Below are 21287 nucleotides of genomic sequence, written 5' to 3'. Positions count from 1 at the left end.
ATACATTCATCCTATCCAACAGCCCCAAAACTATTAGCTCATTCTAGCTAAAACTCTAAAGTCTAGAGTCCAGTCTTATCTAAATATCATCTAAATCAGATATGAGTGAAATTCAAGATAGAATTCATCTTGAGGCAGAATTCTTCTCCATCTGTGAATCTGTGAAACCAGAAAAGTGATGTGCTTCCAAAATATAAAGGTGGACAGGTACAGGGTAGATATTCCCATTCCAAAAGGTAGAAATTGGAAGGAAGAAAGGAGTGACAGGTCCCAAGCAGGTCCAAAACCTAGCAAGGCAACTTCTATTAGATCTGATTCTCTTTGGTTTGATGCTCTGCCCTCCATGCTCACTGTAGTGGCAGCACCACCCTCACGGCTTTTGGGGCAGCCCTGTCCCTTTGGCTCAATATTAGGCAGGAAACAATAGAAATAACACACATTGCTAATTGTGTAAATCAGTAAAATCTTTCTAGAGGGCAGTTTTGCAATGCAAATCAAAAGCCATAAAATTTTGCATATTCTTTGATGCAATAATTCAAATTCTAGCTATTTATAATAATGATATGCTATAGTTGCACAAAACATTTCAATACAAGAATATCTATCGCAATTTGTATATTATAATGAAAAAAGTAGAAACTCCAAATGCCAACAATCAGAGATTGATGTAGTCGTTCAATAGACTAGTATGCAGCCAAAAGGAGTAACAGTGAATATCATACTCAGACCATTTAATATCATGTAAAAAATTCGAGGTATAATAAATGAACAAAGCAGGTTACCAAACAACATTCCAATTGTGGTAGATGCTATGTGTGCAACAGCCCATACATTCACCCTCACTATTTCAGTGTATTCTTGCTATATTTCCAATTGAGTTTTCTTTGTCCATGTGCTTAGCAGCCAGAAGTGCTGAAGAATTATGCTCCTGGATGAGCTGTCAGCCAATAATTGATGGAATTCATGTATAAACAGCCCATTCACCCCTTTGTTGAGATAACTTTGAGACCCATGCTCCATACTGTCTCCTAGAGTTGGGGTCAGCTCCAGTTACTCACAGTGGTAACTTCCCAGGTAATGTGCCCTCTATTGGCTGCTTTCCGTTCTCTTCTCTGTCTCCTACCTGTGTTTCCAGACATCATCACTCACATGAGCTACTAGCACTTGAATCTTTGTCACAAGCTTTTCTTAGGGAAATCCAACCTAGAATACCAATTCAAACAAAATTTCAATTAAAAATAATATTTATGTCTATACCAAACTGACTGGAAATATGTACACTGAATTAGCAACATTGGTTATTTCTGGAGATGGTGAGCTTATAGGTGGGTATTTTCTTCCTTTTTACTTATTTGCATTATCTTTAATGAATCTGGAAGAAGAAAAAAATAAGTTATTTTAAACAGGAAAAACCAACAAATGTTTTTCTTGCTTTTCACTCTTTCTCAATCCCATTTTCAATTCAGTCCCTGCAAAGGAAAGTGCCTTAATATGAATTCCATTGATTTACAGTGCAAAGACATATTGCATAATTATATCATGGCTTTCTGTCAAAGGAATATTAAAGGCAATATAGGCCTCAAGCAGTTTCTGTAGCAAGTGAATTTCAATTTTAAACTTTCAATATTCTCTCTGCATTGGCTACATCTTTAAATATTTTAGACCTAAGAAATTCCCTTTTTCACCAGAAGAAGATTGGCCCATAAAAACCAATAGTGTTTGCAGAATTGTAGGTATAGACATCCCTGAAGAATGCCCTCTTTCTAGATTGTTTTATTTATTATAAAGTAACCCTGATTCCTTCTAGATGAAAAGATATCAAACCTTATGATGGGTTTCAGAAATGTTCATTTTCACAGAGCTTGAAGGGCAATTGTTTGACTATCACACAATTCTATTTGTCAGAATGGAGAGAAGAGTAAATTCTCTAAACAAGTCTTTGAGTCTATGAAATGAGCAGTGTAGTGAGTGGGAAAGGGCATTGAACCAAGAGTCAGGACCTGAATTCATAGCCTTGGAACAGCTACTGACCTGCTTGTTGGGCTGTGGGTGTGGCAAACTTTCAAGCAGAGAGGAAAGATTGAGAAAATTAAAGGAATGAGTTAATGTCTACTGGGAATAGACAAGATACATGATGAATAAACTGATCTAATTTGGACTATCTTTTCTTTTCCTACATTGGATAAAGACCCGAATACTGAAAAATATTTCTTTACCCTAAGAAAAACAATGGTGCAGGTGTGACTGATAAATAGCAAATGTACTTGGCCTCAGTTACGAAGGGTGTGGTTGGAACCATAGTCCATGGGTGATTGTATTAGTCTGCTAGGGCCATCATAATAAAATATCACAGACTGAGTGCCTTCAACAACAGAAACTATTTACTCCTAGTTCTACAGGCTGGAAGTTCAAGATCCAGACATCAGCAGGTGTGATTTCTCCTGCGGCCTCTCCCCTTGTCTTACAGATGACCAGCTTCTCATTGTGTCCTCTCATGGCCTTTTCTCTGTGCACGTGCTCCTGGTGTCTCTTTCTTTTCTTATAAGGAAACCAGTCCCATTGGATTAGAACCCCACCCTAATGGACTCATTTTGTCTTAATCACTTCCTTAAAGACCTTATCTCCATATAGAGTTACATTCTGAAGTACTGGGGGTTGGGACTTCAACTTACAAATTTTGAGTGACACAATTCAGCCCATAACAGTGACTTAGGTAGGAAGGTGAAAGAATGATGAAGCTTCAGGTTTTGAGGACCGCTGAACTCCATAACTTAATGATCCAGCAAAATCTACTTTGAATCTCAGGTTATGTATTTTTTGATAGAGCTTTGAAAATATGTATCTAAAATTATATTTCTATTTAACTGTTTATTTTCTTCTTAATTGCAAATATAGAAATTTGCTAAAAATTGGCTCTACTTAAAAGTAAGTTAACTATGAAACAGTCACACACAAAAAATTGATTACATATTATTAGGCCAAAAGAAAAATGTCAATAAATCCCCCAAAGTAGAAATCCTGAATCCACAAAGCAATAGAGCAAGAAATCAGTGACTAGAAGATGGTAAAATAAAATAAAAAAGCAAAATAAGACAGTAAAATAACCACAAAGAAATCATGTTTAAAATGAAACTTTTCTAAAAACTCAGGTTAAAGAGGCAAGCAAAAATTATGTGGTAGACAAAGGTAGTAAAAAATCTTTTCAACTGCTGTTCTTCAGTACTCTGAAATTATGAAGCTATTATATCACAGTTACAACAGTAAATATTTTCCATAAATGATAGTGAAAACAAAACATATTAAAACTTTATATTCTTTTTTGAAAGTGTAGGGGAGGAAGACATTTCCTCTCCCCACTGTGGGTTCTTCTGGCCAGAGAACAAATTAAATTCACATGAGACAGAATAACAGGAGAAAATTAAACAAAGCTTTATAACATGTATACATGGGAGAGGCTCAGGCAAGCTGAGCAACTCGCCAAAATGGCTGAAGCCCCCACCTTAAATATCATCTTCAGCTAAAGACAAAGGATGTTGGGGGTGGGGGGAGTCAGTTACAGGAAGTTATCAGACAAGCACAGTAAACAAATGCAGATTTAAGTCCTCGCCTGTGGCGTTGGTTAAGAGTTTCTAGAGCTAAGGTCATCCACCTTCTTCCTGGTACAGAGAGGGAGACACATTTACAGATGGAGAATTCCTTTACAATGTAAATGTCTCTTAACAAAGGGTAAGTAAACTCTGCTTCTCAGAGTTCCTTTCCTGTCTGCAGTTTATTAAAAGTAACCAGCCCCAAATAATCCTCATGCCAAAGAGACATATCTTGGGGTGGCCAATGCCAGTCCCCCACAAAAGCAAAAAACCCAATCAATTCAAAATATATGAGCTTTACATTTCACCTCAGAAGACAGATAAGTGGCAATACTAAAGAAATAAGAATCAAGGAATTAATGAAGATAAGAGCAGAAATTAATGAAATAGCAAAAATATTGCCTTCAGAGCTATTTCTTTGAAAAGACCATATAGACAACACAAATATGCAATATTAGTAATGAGGAAGTATTTACTCAGATAATGAAGAAATTTAACAATTTCAAATGAATACTAACTATACATTTATGTGAGCAAATTTGAATATGTAGATGAAATGGATAACTTTCCTGAAAAACAATTAGCAATTTAGCTTCAAGAACAGGTAAAAGCAATAAAGAAAGATAATCAAAGAGCTCTCTCCCCCACCTTGCTCCTGATCCACAGTCACCAGATCCAAATGTTTGGGCAGCAAATCCAACCTGAACTTCAAGACAAAAAAATTTGAGATGGTTAAGTTATTGCAAAGCATAAAGACATAGAAATTAGCAATTCATACTATGAAACTGTTATGTCACTAGTTGTCACATTCTGTTGTCACAGTCACATAAGTGTTGGAGGATAGCACTAAAAAGAAATTTGCAGACTTTTTTCATATATGAAGATAGAAACAAAAGTATTAAAAACAGTCATCTAAATATCTAGCAAAATTTTAAAATAACACTATGTCATATTTGAGAAGCTCAGGGATAGTTCAACACTCAGAAATCTTGAAGTCATTCACTACATCAGTAATTAAGCAGAGAAAGTATATGATTGATTCTAGAAAGGCCATTTGATAAAGTTCAACATCCATTTCTGAGGAACATCTTTAGTAACTTGGAAATATACTTAATTTGAAAAGAGTTTTTATCAGCAATTAGCGGTAGAAATAATACTCATGGAGAAACACCAGAGGAATTCCCAATAAATTTAAGAAAAAGACAAAGATGTCCACTCTCATTACTATTATTTAACATCAGACTGGAGGTCAAGGGGTACAAATGAGCAGTTAAAGCAGAAGAAATGCAAATGAACAATGAATAATAAGCATGAGAAAACATGCTTCTCTGTAGTAATAATAGGAACGAAAACTAAAACTACAATAAAATACAGTTTTTACCTAGCAGATGAAATATGAATGATGTTCAATTTTGGTGAAATTGCTCCCATTACCTAAGCCCTTCTTATGCCTTCAGAAGTGTCCACTTCCTGCCCTCTCTCTTTTAGTGCCCTGCTTCTCTGTGGACCAATGAAAATCACTTTACAACTAGTTCTTTACGAATCCTGAAGCCTCAAGGCATCCACTGAAAGTCAATGGCTTTCTCTTCTGGAAAAAACTCTGCAGATGGAAAAGTTCTGAGGAATTGAGAGAGGGGTGGAGTGGGGTGTGGGGAGAGCTCTGGTCCTGTGGATGGTGATTGTTTTCCCTAAAGTATCTAAGAATAAACACACCTTGTCACTATGAGGATTGATTTCCTTCCTGCCCGTTAATGTGATTTGTATCCTATTTCCTGTAAAATAATAACCCTTACTTTATGTTGCTAAGGTGCACTCTTTCTCTCCTTGTCCAAGGTTATATTACAAACCTTTATCACATTAATCTATCTATGAATAGAAAACAGCCAAGTTGCTGCTCTGATGACCAGAAGTTTCCACTGACCACCTGACTGGAATTGCAGGCAGGCAGGGAGGGGTGGAGGACATTTCAATGTACTCTCACCTCGCTGGCAATTGGAAAAGCGTTGTATTATATGCTTCAGCTGATCAACCAAAATGCAGCCAGGGGCCGTTTGGACTGGTAGTCTATGGTTCTTTGTAACAAAAGGACACATTTAAACAAGAAAATAGGTACAATGATCCACCTGAGGATCAGCCCCTGGGGTATCTTTCCTGGGTCTGGAGGCTGAATGCTCAGCTTGTATTAACTGTGCTGCAGGGGTCAGAAGAGGGGTCAAGGGAGACCTAACAGCCTGTGCAGCCTGCCCCAGCAGGGTCCTTATCTCCGCTTAATGTACAAAGTGTTCTTGCCTGGGAAAGTGCCCTGTCCACAAAGAGTCATATATCTCCTCTTGTTTAAACCACAGACAGCTAGGATTGTTGATTTTGCTTTTGGCCAAACCATAAAGAGCTAAAAATGGCCCATATGGTCTGGAGGGATGAAAATAAGTTAAATCCTAAACTAGAGACTCGATTCCATTACTCAGGCATGTGGAAATGCTCTTTAAGGCTTTCTATAGAGACTTCACCGAGGGCCTGATTTAAAACCAAGAATAGTCAAGGACAGAAAGCTAACCGATAATCCACCATATTTGATGACAGACAGACAGCGATCTGGAATCAGCGTCTGGGACGTGAAGGTAGAAAGCTTAGGGCAGTGGATGACGAGCAGTCCCTGCAGTCACAGAGGACTGCCACATGGGGGCGGCAAACCTTTGCAATCATGAAGTGGTCAGCTCCACTTGCTTTAAGGCGGTTTGACTCAGATGAGATATCACTTGTCTCACGAGCTAGGTAAAAGCAAGTGTTCGTACACTGACTTAAGACATTCACGACTTTGATTTCTTTTGAAGACATTTCGTGGGTAGAAGGAAATCATTAATGTTTCCCTCCATGATGTCATGCTTTGCTCCATAAAAAAGGGAATCCATAGAAACTTCCTGTGGGCTTACTCACTTTTCTTGCAATATTAGTATACATTTCCCCTCTCCTTGAAACAGTTCATTAATAATATTTTGGAGTTCATGTAGCTTTGTCCTAAATACCTTAACTAATTCTCGCAATATCCCTATTACATGAAGATCAGATCCTTTGGGTTCTTCATTATCCTTTTATGATACAGTTTTGTCTAAATCCTTCTTCAATAAAATCGGAAATATTTTGTCTTGCATACCAAGTCTCACCCACCAAAAATGCTTTTTTCCTACTTTTCTCCTCTCCTTCAAGCAGTTAATTTTTATCTTTATAGAACATTAATATACATCAAATATTGCTTGCTGCTGTCTCCTGATATGCATCCTCCCCTTTTCTGTAATGACACACTTCCTGAATTTTTGCAGTATGTGCTATTCCTTTTCATCTTTCTTTCTTCTTTTTCCCACTAGCTGTAATGGAGATGTCCTGGGCCATGTAAATGAATGCATCAGAGCAAGAAGATTGAAGAGTCCTTGGCCATCCAGCTTGCCTTCCTAGGACTGCTTACACGTGGATGAAAGGAAAATACACCCTATCTTATTTAAGCCACCATAGTTTGGAGCTTCTGTTACAGCAAGTGAGCCAATGTCCTAACTAATTCAACTAGTATGTGCCAGGTGATAGTTCAGCACCTTATGTACATTCTCACATTTAATCTTCACAACCACTCTATAAGGCGAGTCTTGTCATTATTTCCATTTTACAAATGAGTAAACCAAGGCACAGAAATTTAAGAAGTTTGGCCAAGGTCACACAGCTAATAAATAAGAGGACTAGAGCCTCTGCTCTGAATCCCCATGCCATACATTTATTCAAGGCCCCAGTGACTAAGAGTCATCAGAATGATTGTAACGACTTCCTCTCCAGCCTCCATGTCTCTAGGCTCTGCATCTTCTAATCTACCCTACACATTAGCTCATTTAACCTTCCTAAAGGTCTGTACTGACCTGGTCCCAAACCTCAAATATTCACTGTTACCTTCAAGATACATTTCAAGTGCTCATAATTCAAGATTCTCACAATCTGGCTGTAGTTTACCCTCTGATATCATCTCTCATTATTCCTCTAGGCTGACTGTACCTATAACAGACCTTGTTAGGGGCATGCATATAAAATCATATTCTTTACTCACTTTCTTCAGCAAGGTAAGGTTCTTTAAATGACAACTTCCTCAGGTCACATGGCTTTTTGGTCACTCTAGTTCTTAAAAAGTCCAGTCTAGTGCAATTTTAAACTCCAGTTTTACCTTCTCCCTGCCACTTCCACAGGCTTCATCTTTGTTCCAGGAAATCTTCAGGATGGTAGGATATTGCCTGTGCCTGCTCTCCTCTTTCCTTCCTGCCCTGATTCTAGATCCTTTGGTGTGTTAAGGAGGAGGAAGAGGGTCAGGGACAAGTCCTTTTTCCTTTTGTGGCTGTTGTTGTAGTCTTCTCTCTGGGGTTGTCCCTGTTTCTCTAACACCAAATTGCTGTCAATGCCTTCTGTGTTTTAGGCCTCCAAGTGATAGCTCTGGGGAGGGGAAGCTGTGAGTTTCTGGGATTCCCTGTGGAAGTTGAGGTTCTTGTGGAAGGTCCGTTCTGAATCTTCCTCTTCCCACTCTGTCTCCTTCTCCAACCAAGCAGTATGCTGCAGCCTCTTGTTGCTGGAGTATCCCTCCTTTGTTGCCTGCAAAATGGCTCAATTTGGCTCCTTTTCCATGATGATCTGACCCACGGAAACACCTGCAGCAGCTTTTCCTTGTCAAATTGTGGGCTTGTGAGCTGCCCTACAGCCACATCCCTTTTCCCTTCTCTCTCTCTTTGTTCTTTACCTCAGTTCAAAGTCCGTGTAAACATACTTCTAACCATGGGATGAAATATCAATTACCTTTATGTGCTGAGTAAATGTCTTGGAAGCCATATCACTTGGCTTTAGGGGAGGATTGAGCACTTTCTCCCTCTTCCATTGGGAGGAGAAGGGAAAATAATCTAACACCCTTGTCCTGGCACATGACTTAAATTTCTGCCATTTCCTCCACTCCTCTCCACCCTCCCACCATTGCATGTTCCTCTGCTTGTGTAGACTGGATGGGAGAGTTGACATGGGCTAATGATTGTAGAGCAGATGAGATGGCTTAGCTACCTCTAAAAAGTCTTAAAAAGGTGTCTAATTTTTCAAGAGTTTTCAGAATGTGCTTGTTGTCAGCTATTGGTCCTTTGCTTTAAGTTATAGTGCCCACTCTGGGAAAACAAGAAGAGCCTAATTCAGTGTTCTTATACATTCCAAAGTAGGTATATTTCTTACAATAAAGGTAATAACTAGACTTTACTGTGCATTTAATCTGTGTTAGGTACTGTACAAAGTACTGTAATGCATTATCTCATTTAAACCTTTGACAACCCAATGGAGTATGCATTATTAATATCATTCTCATTTTATAGATGAAAACAATTGAAACTTAAATAAGTTATACAACTTTTCTAAGGCCACACATGTGGGAAGTGGCAGTACCAGGACTGGAGCCCAGGTCTGTCTGACTTCTGTGCCCATGCCCTTAACCTCTATGACAGGTTGTCTCCAAACACGTCATGCACTATGCCTTTACTTATATCATTGAAATTGGGGGACTTAGAGATTATCCAATTAGATATTTCCATCATGTAGATGAGAACCTTCACCTAGAGAGGACAGCTGGATTTATCAAGGTCACACACCAGAACTTTCCTTTTTGAAATGCCTCCCTTACTGTCCTATATATCCAAACCCTATATAGCCTTCAATACCTAGCTCAGATCCCAACCCATTCCACCTCCCAAAGCCTTCCCTGTCTGGCCCGGTCCTCAGTGGACTCACATTCCTCTGAAACTTATACCACTTTCTGCTGGTACCTCTTACTTAGCACTTCCACATAGACTGTCATGCATTTCTTTAATTGCCATGTGACTAATTAAAAGAATCCTTTCATGTGCACGTGACTTTTCCTCTCATATAGATTGTAAGTAACTTGAGCAGAAAACTTTGAAAAATATTCTCTCATGTTGCAATTTTAGTTCAATTTGTAGAAAATGTATTGAGCACCTAATAACACAATGTACCTGGAGATGAGTAAGAAAATCTCTAATCTCAAGGAACTTTCTTTTTTTTAGTAAGGAACGTAATTTAAGTGCACAAATTATTACTTTTAAAAGAACAAGTTATATAAGTGCCACAGCTCTGAAACTTGAAAGGACAGATTACATCTGGTTTGATGGGATCTGAGAGACTTCATGGAGGAAGTAGATTTAAGGTCAGCCTTGAAGGTGATGATGTGGTTTTATGAACATTGAAGGCAAAGGAAATGCAAGAAAAAGTGAAGGGAAAGACAAACGGTGCTCAGGGTAAAGGCTCACTATGGCCTGCGTGGGTTGCAGCGTGTGGCCCAGCAGGTTGACTGTGGACCACAGGCTTGTTTTGTTTGACCACCATAAGATTTCCTTCCACTTATAATCTGAATGCGTTTAGGTGGGTCCTGCCTAGTCTGTGTACTCTCTGTAGTTTTCCAACAGGCTGCTACACATTTTTACCTTGGTTGCCTAGACCCTAAAGGCTTTTGAGTGAGGAGGGTAGCAGGAGGATGCTCGTAAGGTGGCTTGGAGGCCAATATTATGTCAAGGTAAAGATTTTTCAAACAAATCATTGGGGAAGAGACTCATATTTGTGAGTGAAAAAGTAATGTGATTGGAGCTGCACTTGGGGACAATGGATCTGGCAGTGGTGTGTAAGACTGAGCAGAAAAAAGTAGGAATCAAGTAAGAAATCAATGTCCTCTTTGACCCCTCGCAGCCTGTGGCACAAGTAGTTATGCTTCTCCAATACTTCTTGTGGTCTGTGGTCTGCGTTACACACTGTAGCACTGTCCTGTGTGCTCTAATTTTTTCTGTTGCAGCAGTCTTTACTCAAACACTAGAGATCTAGGGTTGTACCTTGTATCTTTTGTGTGTCACTCAATACTGGCACACGATAGGCAGTCCACAGAGAAATTGTTTGATGGGAGATTCAGTGTTACTTCTCTGGAGGTAACAAGAGGTGGTGAGGAAGGGACATTAATTCATGTGCTATATCAATTTAAATTATTAAAGAAGTTCTCTCAGATACCTGAACACAGGACATGTGTTTTAAAATGCTTTTGTTTGGCTCTGGTCCCACATAATGACCTTTTATGCTAAATAGGCTTTCCTGTTGGAGATAAAATTTCTTTATTTTTCTAGTCTGACATGCGTGATGTGATCTGAATTATTCATGATTGTCTTTAGCTTTTGCTCATGTTGCGTTTTGAAGTCCAGTATGCACAGGCATTTTGGTATAATGTGATGCTAAACATTCTCATTAATACATTGAAGTCTGTTTTTCTAATCCAATGGAAAGTTAAAACCTGTAAGCTCAAGTACTAAAACTTCTATTGAGTTCTCAATTAAGTCATTCTCAAAATCGAACCTACCTATTTCAATATTATGTTTAAAACTGAAGGCTTGAGGGGTTGACTCAGGAGTATGTTGATCTTCGTAGGACTAGTGAACAGTCCTGGCAATTCAATTGCCCCGTGTTGTCTCCACATTATAAAACAATAATGAGGAGCCGGCCCCATGTCTGAGTGGTGAAGTTTGCGCGCTCCACTGCGGCGGCCCAGGGTTTTGCTGGTTCAGATCCTGGGCGTGTGGACATGGCACCGCTCATCAGGCCGTGCTGAGGCGGCATCCCACATGCTACAACTAGAAGGACCCACAACTAAAAATATACAACTACGTACCAGGGGGTTTTGGGGAGAAGAAGGAAAAATAAAATCTTTTTAAAAAAACAAGAATGTTAAGATATTAAGAAAATGCTATAGACATGGATTGATTTCTTCTATAAAAAGCCTCACATCTTATAGTGCTCACATACCTCCTTGCCTTGGAAATCAACTGAGAACAGAAACTGCTGTCAATGTTAGGAATTTTTTTGTTCCAGATGGTTTTTTATAACATTATCTTTGGACAAGTCATCCAGGTTTATACCTTTTACAAAATATGGGCAACAAAGCAGACGTAGACTGTTACAATTACCCATTTATCATTGCCTCATCATAGAAGTATTTTTTATTATATTGTTAGTCTTTTTTGTACTTATAAAAACAATATACTAGTTGTAAAAACAAAACAACAAACAAACACAGAGATGAGTAAGACAGAGAAGGCTTCCTATTCTTCTCGCCAGAGATAACCACTGTCAACTGTTTCACCATTTGATGTTCAGTGGGACAGATAGATAGATAAATGGGATTTTTGGTGCTTTGACCAAAAAATAAATAATGGTGTTCTTGTAAGTCCAAGTATGGCATATTCTTCTGGAATCACTAAGGCAATTTATTTCATGTGTGGATTTTATCTTGATCTAAGATCCAACAACTTTAGTGGGGCATGTTTCTTAACCCCGTGATCATTGAAGGACTGCTCACTAATCTCAGGCTGTTAGATCTCAGGCTGTTAAACTCTTCTGTGCAATAATTTAAATCAGTGGCTGAGTTAACCGGTGGATGCTAGGTTATTGGGATGCTGGTGGATAACTTGAGTTACTGGGGCCTAGAGATTCTGGAAGTGGTTTCCCTGGGTAATTTAGGAAGTTGTCAAGAGAAGTTCTCTCTGCGATAATATAGTAATATGACAAAAAGTCAGGTTAAAAAGGTCATTTTAAGATAATTATTCGATTTGATTAGATGAATCATGCAAAAATGTTTCTGTGTACCAGATGTAGTTTATAGCAGATCTAGAAAAGACTCCTGTTGTCCTTTACCTTCCCCTCTCCGATGTCTCCTGCCTCATCAATCCCTCAATGCCATGTTCACTCCCTGAGAGTGAGCAGAAGCTCCTAGGATCACAGGCTCAGGGAAGACAGAATCTAGCTCAGGGAGGTTTCTGCTCGGAATTGTAGAGGATTGCCTAGGGTTAATCCAGCTTGAGGAGGGGAGGAGAAAGAAAGGGAGAGACACGTGAAGGAGAAGAAAAACGAAGAGAGAAGAAAAGAGAAGAAAGCTCACCTTTTACAAAATATATTGAGGTAAAAAATATAGAGAAAGAAACGTACAGATCTTAAGTGTAGAATCAGATGAGGACATGTAGACACCTGTGTAAATAATGCTCAATAAATATATGGAACATTTCCTTTACCCCAGACAGTTTCTTCACTCTGTCTCCAGTCAAATCTGTGCCACCCTCCCTACAACTCTGGTGATTTCTGTCACTATAGATTACTTTTGACTGTTCTTGAGCTTCATGTAAATGGCATCATACTGTATGTTCTCTTTTGTATCTGGCTTTTTTTGTTCCGTATAAAGTTTTTAAGATTCATCCATGTTGTTTGTATCATAATTCTTTCTTTTTTAGTGCTATGATTCCGCTTTATGAATATACTACATTTGTCTGCTCATGATACTTGTCTTTCTGTTTTGTTTTGTCATGTTTTATTTGATTGTTTTATTTTGTGTCCTGGTTACTGCAATTTCAATATTTGAAATGAAGATACATGAGTTCACAATGATAAGGGACCAGATCATTTGGAAATGATGATAATTGAAATCTGCAGTCGACTTAGGAACTTCATCTGTGCCCATTATTATCATCTTCTCACTACCAAACTTTAAACTGAAGCTAATGTCCTTTGAAGTGCCCAGGTCTGCTTGGTAATAACATTTCACATTTATGCAGGACTCTACAGTTTACAAAGCATTTTCATACACAAAATTTTCTTTCACCTTGATCAACGCTAAGAGTTTCTAGGTGCTGGATTTTGAAATAGAGAGTCAAGTAAATGAACTTTCTTGTCCTGTCTTCCCAAATTCTAATTTTGTGATGAGATGCTCTGTCAGGTTTCTCTGGAACTGTAATAGGAATTACTAATTCTCTGAGTGGCTGTAAGGGCCTGGCTAGGGCTTCAGTGCAGTCAACATACTGGCCTGCTGAGTGTGCCTGTTTATAGCCACATGGTTCTTGTCTGTGCTGCTCCTTGTGCACCCTTGGTCTTTTACATGTTTCTTTTTAAAAGTAAGGGATATTTGGAGGCTTTTCTCAAAGAAATAAAGGAAAGAGATAGCTGCCTTAAATCAAGATATTTTCAATGCAGTTTAGTTCTGAAATCACTTAAGGAAAAAACAACTTTTGTATAAGTGTCCTGTTGCATTGCTGAAAGACTACTATTTTATTCATGGAACCAGCCAATAAATGAAACTGTGGAGCAATGAATGTGCTTATGCAAACTATTTGATATCTGGAGGAATGATGACCTTCAGAAAATTTACTATATTATATTATGAGCACTTTGACTTTTATTTTAAAACAGCTTTTGCTTTTGGACAGTTAAATCATATCTGATCATGGTTCCCTTGGAAAAGAGAGTCATCTCCAAATTCTCTTTATAGAGAAGACATACCTTGTACATTTCGATGGCTTTATAAAAGTAGCATATTCAAAAGTAAAAAGAAAAAAATTTTAGCAAAGAAAATATTCCTTCATGATTTTAAATAGGTTCAATTTTTATCAAATGCATGTGTGGAAATAGCATTTATGTTAGTGGTTTTTTATAGATTCTATCAGTAAGTAATGAACTTTGCGCTTCTAGATTTTATAAGTATACTCGTGATTTTTTGAAAGTAAATCCTGATTCTTTTTTTAAAGTAAAAATATTATATACAGGCCATGTAATCTAATGTTTAAGATATGATAAAAAATTTAAATAAATTTCTTATGCTTTGTGTGTGTGTGTGTTTGTGATTTTTCTTCTTTGTTTTCAGGCAACACATTTTATCAAGGATGACTGGCATTTTGGTTTAAAGTGTGCAGTTACTCCACAACACTCTGTGAAGTAAACAGGGCAAGTACTGTTCCCATTTTACAGATATGGGAAGGTGACTGTAATATTAAGGGGCTAGAAAGAGGTGAGGTTGAAATTAAAATTCAGCCCCTCAGAGAGATTTTCCAGTGCTCTCCTGCTACACTTTTATTTTTTTGCTTGTCTTTTCCAGTTTTTGGTGCAGCCACCCAAGGAGAGGACTAGGAGCAAAGCCAAGAACAGAAAGAGTCTGCAAAGGGTGTAATGAGAGCTCTGGATGAGCAGTAATTTTACTCAGATCTGAGAACTAGAAAGCTGGCTGAAAAACTGTATCATAAAGATTGAAGAAACTAGATGGGAAATCAATATTCATCTACAATACACTTTATTGACCAATTACTTAAATTTCAAAGAAGTTAATTTGTGTTGCAGTAGCTTTGCAATTGTTTTCTGAAGAGCTGAAGAAATAACCCAATCCTGTTTGAAGTGCATGTTCGGTTTTCAGCGGGGCTTGTGTGCTGTGCTTTAGAGTACAACGGCGGGTCAGCATTTTGGTGACAGCATGAAAGGGCTTTAGTTTCAAGAAGCTTCTGTGAGGTCAGCTGTGGGCTCTCCTGAGACCAAATTCTGATCTATGATCTGGATGATGCAGTCTGCTCTTGAAATGAGATTTCTAACAGGAATTAACCACCACAGCCTCTTTTTCCTCACTTCAAAAGCAAGCTGCTTTGTCATCCTTCCTTTACTGAAATTATCACAAAAGAAGGGTTTGAGAGGGAATTGTTCTGTTTAAGACATTGCAGCAGATAAGAAACAAAATAAGATGTGGGAGATTGCTCACTGCTCCCTCCCAACACCATTGCTTCTTACTCCCCTTAGAGAATACCCTTAGTTTTAATGTTCATGAATAAAAGAAGGAGCCTATGAGTAAGAGTCTGAATTTTTAAGGCAATCAAGAAACATACCAAGAGAGAAAAGAACTTAGGGATGAACTGGAAGTGGAACAGGAAAGAAGCAATCCTTTTTCTGTATCGCCCCAAGTAATGTTGGTCTTGTCAAATGAATCACAGCTTGAGTCTAGTTTCAGCAGTGTCTGAGCCACAGCAAAGAATAAGCCCATCCTTTAAGGGCTGCATTAACTTCTCTAAGCCAGTAGGAGAAGCTGGATATGTGTGTGTGTGTAAATTTAAATCTGATTGGTTTTGTTTGTTTTGAACGAGGAGAAATGAAACCTGTCAAGTGTCTAAGTTCTTCTGAGCCTCAGACTAGCCATGCTGGTTGGAGAGATTGCTGCTTACCCAAGTTTCCATGGTTAGGGAATGTTAGAGCTGAAAATTGTGTCCAAGTCTGTGGAACTGTACCCTATCCCCATCCCATTGTCAAAGTGGTCATTTTAAGTATCTTAAAGTTAAAAAGATTTGTCTTGTATTGGGATCATAACTTCTGATTTGAGGACATTTGAAATCAAATTCATGTAAATTTTCAGGAAGTTTTGCTCAGCCATACACCACTTTCAGCCACTTTAAGCCAGATTAACATGAATGAGAAATAATGTAAAGAGCATCCTTTAGAGAATGAATAGGGGCTGTCAACTTCTTCTTGATTCTCTTTCCGGGTCATAATTTAATTATCCATTGCTGGACATATAACTTAAGCAGCCAGTCAAAGCTTTTAACCACCCAATTAGAAAGTTCTTTAGTCGGTTTTCTCATGTCCTGGAAATTGTGAGGTTTGAAAGTTGATTTTGTCGTTTGCAATCAGACTCCTGACCAGTACATTTCTTAGTTTGGGGAATGTTTAAAGGGTTTATATTCTCAAAAATCTTTCAATGGCTTCCAATAAATAGATTATTCCTACATTAGCTACATAAAACCATAAAGTACCCTGCTAAAATACAGATATCATCGGGAAGGACTATACATCAAGCCTCCAACATCTGTGATCACTTTAACCCTAAACATCTTTCTGCTATCTAGTCAGCAGCCTCTTTGAGTATTCACAGAAAAGTCAGCACAGGTCAGTTTTGAAGGAAAAGAAAGGTCAGACACAAACATCATAAGAGGTAGGGAGAAGACACCTTCGGTTTGAAAATGCCCAGAATGTGCATGGTTATGGGAAGTTAGCCTCTGTAAAATGGGTATAAATAATACTTAGTGAAAGTTATATGAAGATTAATTGGGCAAATGCATTTTAAGATATTGAATATGGTGCCTAGCTCTTATTTTATGTTCAGCAAATGTCAGCTATTGCTACTATAATAAAAATATTAAAATATTTAACATAATTATGTTTTTGATTTTTAAACTACTTCACAATCTTCCGTTATCTCATGGCTGTTTCATTTTTATTGTACAGTTCTTACAAAAATATGGTATTATCTTTGAGATTTGCAAGTCTGGAAATTATTATTTTCTGTAGTACTATTGCTTATAATAGTTTTTGAATATACCTAAGGTTATCACGTTATAATATATTATTCATGATACTTCATGTGACCCAGAGTCATTGTTTCTATCTGTGTTTGTGTGTCTGTGCACAATTAATTTTATAATATGTCAGACATATTGTATGTCTCGTGACACGGAATCAGAATTATTCATATTGGCAAGTGTCAAAGCCATGCCCTTTGAGAAAAAGCATTTCAATATTTTTCCACATTTCAACACTTTTCTACCATTTTATAGGACAACAGAGCTAATTGAGGCATAATTTACATTTATTGAAAATGGATTTGGTGATAGTGGCCCATTTTCTTCCCAAAACTTTGTTTAATCAGTACATCCAAGAAACAGTTTTGGTGGAGAGGTGAATGAAACATTCTTGAGGTCCTCATTTATGTGTTAACATGATCTCTGCAGAGGTTATTAAGTGTTAAAAAACTATATAGCTTTGGGAAAATGTTATCTCCACTGATGATGATATTATGATTTTTTTTCTTTAATAGACATCTTCCGGTTATCTTTTTTTTTAATATCCAGAGAATCTTGGAAGAGCTATATAGCTACAGCACGTGAGAAAACCAATCTTGTAGGAAAAGATGCAATGGAGAACCAGCGATTGATTTTTTTTTAACTTAAAATGACACAAATTTATTATCTTACCTTAGGTGAATGCCAGCCTTAGAAAAGAGTAAAGCAGCTGGTGGTAGATCTGGGTTGCAGGCTATAACTTTGGAAGCCTCAAAAATGGGGAATTTGTTTCTTTTCACTTCTGACATCAAATATTGTTGCTGTTTGCTTTGAAATATTTCCTCTTGTTATCAGTCATAGCCCTGCAAAGGCTGACAAGTAAAACATATTTCTCAGGTTTTTGGATGGAGTCACAAGCGAAAGATAACTCTTAGAAGATAACTGTCTTTTTTGCATCAAATTCAAGAGTTTAATTTTCTTAACCCAAAAGGAGAGAACCTAATGACAATTCGGATCTATCACATGTCCTTTCATGGAGCTGTTGGTAAAGCAATTAAATGCATAAATGACAGAAATGATAGATATTGGTTCGATTATTGCAGGCAGAGTATGTATTTTTCCAAGATTAGATTTTTATGACAAGATTTTTTTTGGTCATAATACAGAGCTGTTATTTGTCAAAGAAGTTATATTTGTTTTTGGTTGCTGCAAAAATCTCAGAGGAAAAATTCCCAGGCTCATTTTTACTTTTAAGAAGTACAAAAAACTGAAGAGTAAGATTTTTCTTTCAAAATAGTTTTGTTTTGACTTTGAAAGCCTCAGACTTCCTCAAAGCATTATAATATTTGGAATAAGCATGCAAAATTTTTCAAGGTTTTGGTATTTATCTTTTTTCATAATTCTGGGCAAAAATTTGTATGGAAAGTCTGAGGATAGATTTCTTTCATTTTCTCTCTTCAGTTTCCAGTTTTTCAAGTTGCTTTTATGTGGAAGTCTGGGGGAAATGCTTCAGCTCCTGTTCACAGCTGAGTCTAGGTGTCCACGAGGCCAGTCGAGACCCTTGTTATTTTTATAGTGATTGATAAAAGAGACTTGCAGAGTGCTTAAAGCTGGAAGGAATTGTCCAAACCAACTATATAATCCTGTTGTTTTTCAAATGGGAAACTGAGGTATAGGGAGATGAAGGGACCTGTCAAGGTCATATGATCAGCTAATGTCAGAATTGTGATCCAGGCAGACTGACTCTCCATTCAGCGATTTTCTCAGTAATTTCCTGGGATCCTTTTTACTTCACTCTTGACTTGCTCCCAACTCATTCCATTCCAACTGGTCCCTCATCTTGAGCAGGCTACTATTTTGGCCTCAATCCTGCCCTTTGGATATATTGACTGAGTGGGATTTCCCTGTCTCAAGTCTTGGCATTCTCTGAGTGGTTTTGACTTGGACTTACTCTTCCAGAGGTTTTAGCTCCTGAGGACCTTGAGAAGGGCTCCTTCTCCACCTGTTGGCCTTCACTGCTGCTGCTGCTGCTCAGGCTCCCATCACCACCACCATTTATTCAATTACTACTTTTTGTCAGGCACTGTGCTGGGAACTTTATAAAAACAAGCTCATGTACTCCACACAACAGTTTTTATGGTGGATATTTTGCCACCTTGCAGTTGAGGAACTCAAATCTCAGAGAGATGAAATCATATCCCCATACTTTTAGAGTGGTAAATTCAAGCTGATGTTAAAACCCAGGAATGTTCAAATCCCATTCTGTTTCAACACTCCTCAGTCCCAGTCTGAATGGCATAAAGCTCAGATTTGGGGTAATAAATCATTGCAAGTTGCACTGCTTAGGGGACTCTGGCTCTGTAACATATCTTTATTTATGTATTAACTCATGAGGCTTCCTTCTTTGGGCTTGTCTGGTGTTAATACTTCCTGGCTTTCTGCTCTTAGGGCTCTGTGTTCAATATTCTGCCCTGTTACATGTTCTGGATATGGGAAGGGGAACAGTTAAACATCACTCTGTTGGCTGAAACAGTAACTCCTTTTTGCCAAAACGGTCACTTCCTGATTGAAACTCCAGTGAATACAGACCCTTCAAATGGCAGGCTCATAGAATGCTGTGACATGTTTGATGTAACACCATTGAACAATACCATCTTCTTCCCTACCTCCCACTCCTGCAACTCAATGGACAAATTCCTTTCTTAACCATTTCATATTCACTATCATGATCAGAAGGGGTCTGTGGCAGCATTTGTTCCAGCAGCTGCCAAAGGACATCTGCTGCCTTGTTGGCTAAAGCAAGTTGCATCAACCCACTTTGCTGTACCCTGTTGGCAGCCCCTTAGATTTAAAGGTACTTGGAAGGCTCTCATATGACTGCCTTGTGTTAAATATTTCCTAGTAGGTTACTTCACTGAATGAATGGAAAAGGAGGAAAAAGTATTCATTTAGTGCTTATTATGTACATAGAAATATACTAGAAATATTCACATATATTATGTGAATTGATCCCCACAGTAATGGTATGAAGTCAGGAATTTTATTCTCATTTTGGAGAGACATTAAATGACTTATTCAGGATTACATAATTAGAAATGGGTTCAGTAAGCTTTTGAATCTAGATGAGACTGACTCTATATGTATATTTCTAAGCTACCCCTGAATACTCCAGGAGCCTGGGTGCCAGGCCTCCATTATCCTATCCATCATTACTCTCCCCTTATGAGGGTTATGGCTTCAAAAATCCTGATAAGAATCTTTGCTAGTCTTTGGAATTTTTATCTCTGTTCATCAAAGAAAGGTGATTTACACTGTTACAAAGAGACTAATTTAGAAATCTATAGCTTCCTATAGTTTCCACTTTCCCCACCCCACTCAGTGACTGGACAGATTTTTGGTGAAGAAAGATATAGTGTGCTCCTCGTAGATATGGTAGGGTGACACTTTTTCTCTTTTGGCAAAGATCCAGCAGATTCTTTCACCTGGTGGTTTGATGAAAAACCAAGGTAAGATGTTTTGTTTATGTTCTGAGTCTCAAGAGAAAAAAATCCAGATGGCTAGAGCAGCTGACTAATTCTCCTTTCTCTGGATTGATACCTCCAAACGTGAAGTTGAAAAGAAAGAGAATTCTATTTCTAACCATTGTGCTCTTTCTCTGTCTCTCTCTCTCTTCCCACTCCACCCACTCCTACTTTCATCCCCTATGGCCAGCTCTAGCCAACTCAGTAGCGCCTTTGCCCCACACACGATCCATATACACCGATCTTCTTTTTAAAAGACGTCCCTTTCTATGAAGCTGAATATAGATTTTAGTTTTCTTTTTATAATTCACGTCACCTTGCTAAACTTGAATTTCTTTTCCTGAAAAACAAGAAGATTAAATTGAAATATTTCAGGATTCAATATGTTTCTCAACCTGGTGAAAATAAACGAACTTTAATGAGCAATTTTTATTCTTTACTCCGTGTAAAATTTTAGCAGCGGCCTCACCAGCCACAAGGCAACTGCCTCTGTTCACTGCTGTGAGGCAGAGACTTGTTGCCATTTCTCTCAGGTTCTACCGCTGCGGAGCCTCCTTCTGTCCACTTCCCATTCATGGATATCCCCTTCTTTCTAAGGTCGCTTATTTGTTTCGTGGTCACCCACTAGTTCTCTCTGCCTCTGCCCTAGGGGCTGACCAGGCAGAAGCTTCTGCCCCAAACCTTCCCCTGACTCCCCGACTAAGGCTGGTCCTGTCCAAACATGTTACAGGTTTCATCAGACAATATGCAATTCAACAAATGTGTTTAGTGCCTACCATGTGCAAGCTTGCGATGGTTGCTGTTTCTATCTAGTGATACAACCTCACCAAGGAGAAAGTTTTGTAGAAAGGAAAGCCTGGGGTAAGTTTATTAATCCTACTCCCCTTTTGAAGGACTTTTATATTTTTCTCAATATCCAACTAAAAATCTGATTTAAAAATAAGCTTTTTCTATATAAATAAGAATCTTGATAAGAAAAAATATATATGATGTGTTACTTA

The 21287-nt window shown here is 38.1% G+C and overlaps 2 long non-coding RNA genes across 2 annotated transcripts in view; one reads left to right on the top strand and one right to left on the bottom strand.

Annotated features, from left to right (window-relative positions):
• The window catches only part of LOC103556379 (uncharacterized), an 85895-nt gene extending 71880 nt beyond the window's left edge, over positions 1-14015 (top strand). Inside the window, exon 3 of the long non-coding RNA XR_011528373.1 lies at positions 6950-14015. This is a non-coding gene — a long non-coding RNA (uncharacterized lncRNA). The remainder of the gene's footprint in view (positions 1-6949) is intronic.
• On the bottom strand, positions 1066-7805 carry LOC139076616 (uncharacterized). The gene is made up of 3 exons (XR_011528380.1): positions 7672-7805; positions 4236-4293; positions 1066-1203 (listed from the first exon to the last, which is right to left on the bottom strand). It is a non-coding gene; the product is annotated as an uncharacterized lncRNA (long non-coding RNA).
• Positions 14016-21287: the final 7272 nt, after the last annotated feature.

The sequence above is a fragment of the Equus przewalskii genome, chromosome 1, assembly GCF_037783145.1.
Source record: "Equus przewalskii isolate Varuska chromosome 1, EquPr2, whole genome shotgun sequence".
NCBI lineage: Eukaryota > Metazoa > Chordata > Mammalia > Perissodactyla > Equidae > Equus > Equus przewalskii.
This window is presented reverse-complemented; position numbering and strand designations above follow the sequence as displayed.